Source organism: Sinocyclocheilus anshuiensis, unplaced genomic scaffold (genome assembly GCF_001515605.1).
Source record: "Sinocyclocheilus anshuiensis isolate Anshui unplaced genomic scaffold, SAMN03320099.WGS_v1.1 scaffold207, whole genome shotgun sequence".
Lineage (NCBI taxonomy): Eukaryota > Metazoa > Chordata > Actinopteri > Cypriniformes > Cyprinidae > Sinocyclocheilus > Sinocyclocheilus anshuiensis.
The window spans coordinates 2,136,781-2,144,611 of record NW_015551045.1 but is presented as its reverse complement, the minus strand read 5'-3'; positions in this window follow the sequence as shown (position 1 = coordinate 2,144,611).

Sequence of the window (7,831 nt, the reverse complement as noted above, 5' to 3'; positions counted from 1 at the left end):
ATAAACGGTGACTGAGTGTCGCACAACTCTGACTGAAAATCAATGACGTCAAGGCTGTAATGTGATTGGTTATTAGGGGACACGTGATCCGAGTTAGCCGTTACGCTTTCTCCAATAGTAAGTAATACAGACCCTCTCATCTCCCTATAGTAAGACAATCTCTGATATATTTGCCGCCGTCAAGTTGCTTCTTCTTTGGCTTTTGCCTTGACACTGCGGGTTACACCAGTAACATGTCTGTGGACACTGCAGACTAGCGGTCTGCATGTGTAACTGCACGTTGACGTGGACAACGACACAGAAGTATAAATAAAAACCGATGCACAGCCTACGGCGTAGAGGCTACAGTGTATGCCCAACACAGAAGTATAAATCAGCCTTTACCATTTGAACTTACATGAAAGATGGCATACATTTAATAAGGTTAGAAAATTCATCCTTATAAAGGTTAAAAAAAAGCCCCTGGGAAAATATCATCCTGTATTGGAAATGTTTATTTTTTTTGTCACCTTTTTAGTGTTACAGATCGCTGAATGATCCAGAATTAAAGTTAGGTATCCAGCACAACATTTCGAAATGATTTGATAAGATCAAACTCAGTGAACTCAGTGTACTACTTCTATCTTGCCTGTTTGTAAAGGCGTTCCTCAGGGGTCAGTCCTAGGACCCATTTTATTTTCTTTATAATTAAATAACATCTGTGATAATATATCTAATGCTATGTACCATCTTTATGCAGATGACAGATTAGGGACACATATTCAATATTATTTACTAAGAGTTTTCCCTCAATAAACTCCTAATTTGCTGCTTATTAATAGTGAGTACAGTTGTTGTTAAGTTTAGGTATTTGGTTGGGTTAAGGGATCTAGAACATGCATAATAACACATTAGTATGTGCCTAATAAATACTAAAAAACAGCCAATGTGCTAGTAATATGCATGCTAATAAGCAATTAGTTACTAGTGGGAATTGGACCTTAAAGTGTTACCCTCGTTATTTATTGTTGTGCATAATCAGCATCATAAGCCCTTCAGTACTTGCAGTCAGCATTTGATATTATACCGTCTCGTTTATGCCAACTTAAACTGGTGTCAAATATGCATAAAACTAAATTAATTATATTTTCGAAAGCTCTAGCTTTGAATCGTTCTAATATTGCATCCTCCCAAGGAACAAAAATTGAATGTGTTAGAAACATCTGGGTATTATTTTTGATAGTCAGTTATATTTTAAGCTTCATATCACTGGTCACTGAGATTTTAATCTCAACAAGTTTTTTTAACCAGGTTAAATAAAAGAATGAATGAACAAAATAAACGCACCGATTCCTTTCAGCGAAAGTGCATTTCTGAAAGATCTGGTGCTTTGCAATGCTTCATTAGCGTGTTGCTTTTGTCACTTAAATGACATTCATTGTCACCTTTGCATGTTCAAGTTGTTTAAATCGTGGACTTTGAGAAATGAGCCTAACATAAATCAAGGCAAGAAGACAACAACTTTGTCGACTGAACGTAATGCCCGTTGAGCGCTGGGAACTTGAGCGGAGTGCAAAGTTTTCTAAAATAAACATCATTTGTCAAGTTTCAGTAGCTTGCCACTTTGGGGACAGATGTAAATGGATGAAATAGAAGTTGCTCGAGGCGTGTAAAGTGAGAGCTGATCAAAATCAAATGGCAGAACATAAAGTTGACCTGAGCTGTCCTCATATTCAAACTCCAGAAAGATCCATCAGGCCCTTGGCAAACATCCATCACTGACATACTGTCATCTCAGCATTTAGCCTCCAACTGTAGATTCTCATACTTACAAACAATGAAATCATAGAGGAGAGGAGATCTCTCTGCCCAAGGCTTTGAACACCCCTCCAATTACTCCTGCCAAGAGCCCGCACATAACTGGCAGTGTATTAACAAGCAAATTACATTAATTAGTGGGTACAAATGGATGAGGAATGATGAGGGATGCTGGCATCATTTGCATTTCTTCAGTCTGGTAGTATAATGGAAGTAAATTAGAGGACAGAATTTCAGATCTTCACATTCATGCTGCAAATTAATCATGATGTGCAAAACTGCCTAGTCTAAGCTCAGGCTTAACAGATCAATCAGAGGATTACAATGACTGTTTTTAAGGTGTAATCATAAATAATAATGGTATGGCTAAGAGGGCACACAATGAAGCATTCTTTAAGATTAAACTCAATTTACTTCAGCATATTCGGCAACTTGTTTTCATCCACGATTGGGCATATTTTACCGGAATGCAGCCGGACTGATTTAATACCTAAATAACTGCCACGTTCAGATAAGAAGGAAGAGATGAGGATCTTTGCAGCAGTTTTTAATTAAAATAAACACACCAATCCAACAGGCAAGGGAGAAACAGCTTTGTGCAAAAACTAAGACATTAACCAACAATGAACAGAACAAACTCGGGAGCATAAATGCACAGGACAATTAAAAAATAAACTAGACACAGGTGAGGAACATCATCAGTAACCAAGGCTACAAATAAGAACATACTTAGATACCATGACAACCAAGAAAGCAGGAACTTACGACATCAACTGTGAGATCAGGAACAGGAGTCCTTGAGAGCAGATGTGACAGTAATATTATAGACTACTAAACCAAGCAATTTGCTTTGTTGGAATAATGTGAACTGATGAATCCTTCACAATATGACCAGGAGCCAGTGTTATTTTAGTACCACTGAGATACTATTATAGTATCTCTATAGTATCTATAGTATATAGTATAGTATCCCCCCCCCCCATTTCCATTTTCATTAAAATTTTAATTAAACTTTTATTATTCTTTTAAATAGGCCTGTGTAGTTTTTAGGCACTTTTATTTCAGTTTTATTTTATTTATTTCAGTACATCAAGTTAAAACCTAGCTAAAATAAAAATAAAGTTTTCATTTATTTATTTCCTATATTAACCCTACCAGGACAACATATGCAGGGTCTATGGTCAGTTTTGATTTTATGCTGGCTTGAATGGCACAGAAACATTCAACAAGCAGACTGTACCATTATCAAGATGACCATTTTGTTATCTGAAAAACATGACATTAAAACCTGTGAAATTAATTTGACTCGCTACTGTATGTATCTAAGGAGGCAAAAGCCCTAAACAAACAATATAAAAGGACAAAAGTGAATAATTGGGAGAATCCTGCATGTGGAAAACAGTAAAACATTGAGTTCAAATTAAAAACAAAACCACACACATGGTCACTTACAGAAACACAGTTATTGACTGCTGAGCAGTTTATCATGACACACTGAATTCAGTTAGCATCATTCAAATATGAGTTTGTAACTCATTTTAATTTCACAAATATTAATGTTGTTAATTTGGGCTACCAGTAACAGAATAATACTCAAGACATTTTACCATGTTCCGTTCCATTCTAAGATGTCCTCCCAAAATCAGTGCAGAAAATGCAAAACAGTATACTGGACTCTGATTCTGTGATTACGATGCATGTAGTTTTAGCTATATGAAGATAGTAGCACACTACATTGGTAATGCTGACGTGGTGATTTGAACTAGGCCATTCAGCTCTCCGCACATTAGTTATGCACACACGTGCACAGTGATGGATGAAATGTTTGCACTTGAGAAATACATCATGAGAAGCATTTTACCTCAAAGCTTTAGCTGCAGGAGTAAAGCAGAGGGAGCGGCTGCTGTTAAATGAGAGGTTAGTGGTTGTAATGCAGCCATTTGTCCTGTTGTGGTTTACCACAGATAACTAATAAGGCATGTTAGGACAGAGTATCATCTTTACACCGCCACCGGTTTGATATCTCACAGCTGAATTCAATGAGGACTGTTATTCAGGCCAGCAATTTTGTGTAGACGACATAAAATCCATTGAGTTCCCTTTATTAAGCAGGAAGGACCCCCCCCCCCCATTTCCATTTTCATTAAAATTTTAATTAAACTTTTATTATTCTTTTAAATAGGCCTGTGTAGTTTTTAGGCACTTTTATTTCAGTTTTATTTTATTTATTTCAGTACATCAAGTTAAAACCTAGCTAAAATAAAAATAAAGTTTTCATTTATTTATTTCCTATATTAACCCTACCAGGACAACATATGCAGGGTCTATGGTCAGTTTTGATTTTATGCTGGCTTGAATGGCACAGAAACATTCAACAAGCAGACTGTACCATTATCAAGATGACCATTTTGTTATCTGAAAAACATGACATTAAAACCTGTGAAATTAATTTGACTCGCTACTGTATGTATCTAAGGAGGCAAAAGCCCTAAACAAACAATATAAAAGGACAAAAGTGAATAATTGGGAGAATCCTGCATGTGGCTGCAGGAGTAAAGCAGAGGGAGCGGCAGAGGGAGCGGCTGCTGTTAAATGAGAGGTTAGTGGTTGTAATGCAGCCATTTGTCCTGTTGTGGTTTACCACAGATAACTAATAAGGCATGTTAGGACAGAGTATCATCTTTACACCGCCACCGGTTTGATATCTCACAGCTGAATTCAATGAGGACTGTTATTCAGGCCAGCAATTTTGTGTAGACGACATAAAATCCATTGAGTTCCCTTTATTAAGCAGGAAGGAGATAATCAGATGATCAGATAAATGCATGCTAATCAAACGCATCGCTGTTGGAAGCAAGGACATACTGAGAACCCATGTAAGGGCTTTTCATTTAGGCCCTAAATAATAAAGTAAACGGAAACACTTTAGTTTAGGGACTAGTTCTACTATTACATAGTTGCTTATTATCATGAATATTACTAGCATACTGGCTGTTTATTAGCACTATGAAGTACATATCAATGTATTATCCTGCATGAGCATATTTTAGATCCCTTAATCCACCCCATACCCTAAACTAAACAACCGTTTTGGGGGAAATGCATTACAAGTAACACGAGTTACGTAATCAGATTACTTTTTTAAGTAACTAGTAATGTAACACATTACTTTTAAATTTACAACAAAATATCTGAGTTACTTTTTCAAATATGTAATGTAATGTACTTTGTTTTCCCATTTATTCACTGACAGCTCTCCTGTCCTTGTGTTGAGTGAAATCAGTTTACAGTTGCCAAATATAGAACTTTTGCTGGGTTTTTTCGTATTAATAATAAATAAGCAAGCCCAGGTGACAAAAACTAATGTAAAAGTAATGTAACGCATTACCTTACATAAAAAGTTACTAAGTAACGCAATTAGTTACTTTTTTGTGGAGTAACGCAATATTGTAAAGCATTACTTTTAAAAGTAACTTTTCCAACACTGCTTAACAACTACTTTACAAACTATTAATAAGCAGCAAATTAGGAGTTTATTGAGGCAAAGTCATAGTTAATAGGGTGACACTTTATTTCGATAGTCCACTTTAGACATTCTATTAGCAGTAAGTAACTTTGCAACTACATGTCAACTAGCAGTTAGTAGAGTATTAGTAGACTGTCTTCTTAATATCTTCTAACACTTTCTTTGTCAACTTATTCTACTAAACCTAAACCTACCCTAAGTCTACTCTGAGAGTTAGTAGACATGTAGTTGCAAATTAATGAGAATTAGTTGACATAGTTACAAAGTTACTTATAGTTAGTAGAATGTCTAAAGTGGACTATCGAAATAAAGTGTAACCGTTAATAGCAGTGTTGGGGAAAGTTACTTTTAAAAGAAATGCATTACAGTATTGCGTTACTCCATAAAAATAAAAGTAACTAAAAAGTAAATAATCTACTTTTTATGGAAAGTAATGCATTACGTTACTTTTGTGTTACTTTTTGTACTTTTTGCTAGGCTTGCTTATTTGTTTTTAATAACAAAAAAAGTCAAATTTTTGGTGACTGTAAAGGCCATTTCACGCCAAAAGTGAAATTAATAAGCCTCCGGCTGAAGGAAGTGCCTCTGCACCTCACTGATTTCACTCAACACAAGGACAGGAGAGCTGTCAGTGAATAAATGGGAAAACAAAGTACGATACATTACATATTTGAAAAAGTAACTCAGATATTTTGTTGTAAGTTTAAAAGTAATGTGTTACTTTACTGGTTACTTTGAAAAGTAATCTGATTACATAGCTTGCGTTACTTGTAATGTGTAACCCCCAACACTGGTTAATAGTGAGAATTTGTCCCCAAACTAAAGGGTGACCATTGACAATGTTCACAAACTAATGACTAACATAGGAGCAGATGTACATAATTAACAAAATGGGAGACAAGAATAGAGGGTTAGAGCAATATGAAATGAAGATATAAGCAGTGTTGGGTGTAACGCATTTCTAAGTAACTAATTACTGTCATTAAAAAAAAAGTAAAGTAAAGGATTACTCTTAATTTTTCTGTAATTTATTTACAGTTACTTCTAATTTAATTAAAATATTGTATAGATTATAGAACAAGTCTATATAAAACAATAGTGGGTTTAACATCGATAGGTAACATCTAATGTTAAAAATGAATGTTTTAATGTGACCTTCTCCCTTTAAATACTTCGGTCAGTTCAACAATAATTTATGCCATTTTGTATTATTTATTTGAAAGAATTAAAAGAACAGTTTCATGTCTATCCTTATGTTGCTCAACTGGTCGAGGCTGAAATGGGATTTAGGAAGTAATTAGCAATAATGCAGTAGTTTTTAGAGAGAGTAATTATTACAGAAATCGAATTACACTATTGTAATTAGTAGATAGTAATTAATTACTTTTTTAGAGTAACTTAATCAACGCTGAATATAAGTGAGATTCCAATTTGTAGACACGAGACGCATATAAGCTGTCTTAAGAGCATTGTTTACGGCATAGGGAACAAGTATTCATCGATTCATCAATTCACAGTAAATGAATTAGAAATCCACACACTATTTGCAATCTGAATGTAATTAAAAAGATAGGGTATGTTTTGTCTGTATATAGTGTGTGTCACAGCAGGTCAGGTATGAACAAATTCAAACTGACAAAACAAAGCCGTGCTACATAGTACAATTATAAAACAATAGTTGAGAGAAACTAAAAATCTGAACACATGTAGTTGACTTTTTTACTTCTCGGTTTATTTTTTACAGTGTATGAAACAGAAGGACTTTGTAACAAATTGTTTTCATCCAGACAGACAGGTGGCAGTATAGAATCTCTTTTATTTAATTTGTTAATTTCATTTACTATATTATACTTTCAATAAAACATAAAACACGTTTGGACCAGAAGGCGTCACCAGCATGTTTTGAGCGCTTCAAAATAGTGAATAATTTTGGGGGATTTCCTGGAAAGTAATTTGTTTTATAACTTCTATGAGTCTCGCTTGCGGACTTTCTGTGTGAGGGCGTTGGGTAGGAATGAAACGTAAATTACATGTAAGAGTTTAACGCTGTGTACTTTGTTCATTTTATGGTTCTTGGTTATCACGATATATTGCAACACCTCTAATTAATACAAAAACAATATTTCATTTTTTAAATGTCACGATTATCGCCGGTACCAGTATATCGTGACACCTCTAATACGGTCATAACCTGATTGGCTAAATGTGTACATATCGTGGTATTTTTACCATCTTGTTACTCTGGAGAGTTTATAAAATGTGTCAAGGCGTCAAACAGCGGCACACAGAGATCTGCTGCAAAGAGATGGCGATTCTGTCGCAGGGCACCTGTAATTCTGGGACATCATATCTTGTTTCAATGGTCTACTGTCAGCTGTTTGACTGCCCACATTCTTAAAAATATCTTCTTGTCAGTTCAGCAAAAGAAAGAAACTCATGCAGGTTTGGAACAACTTGAGTGTGAGTAAATGACACAACCCTCAACCAATGCACTCACAAAATACACAC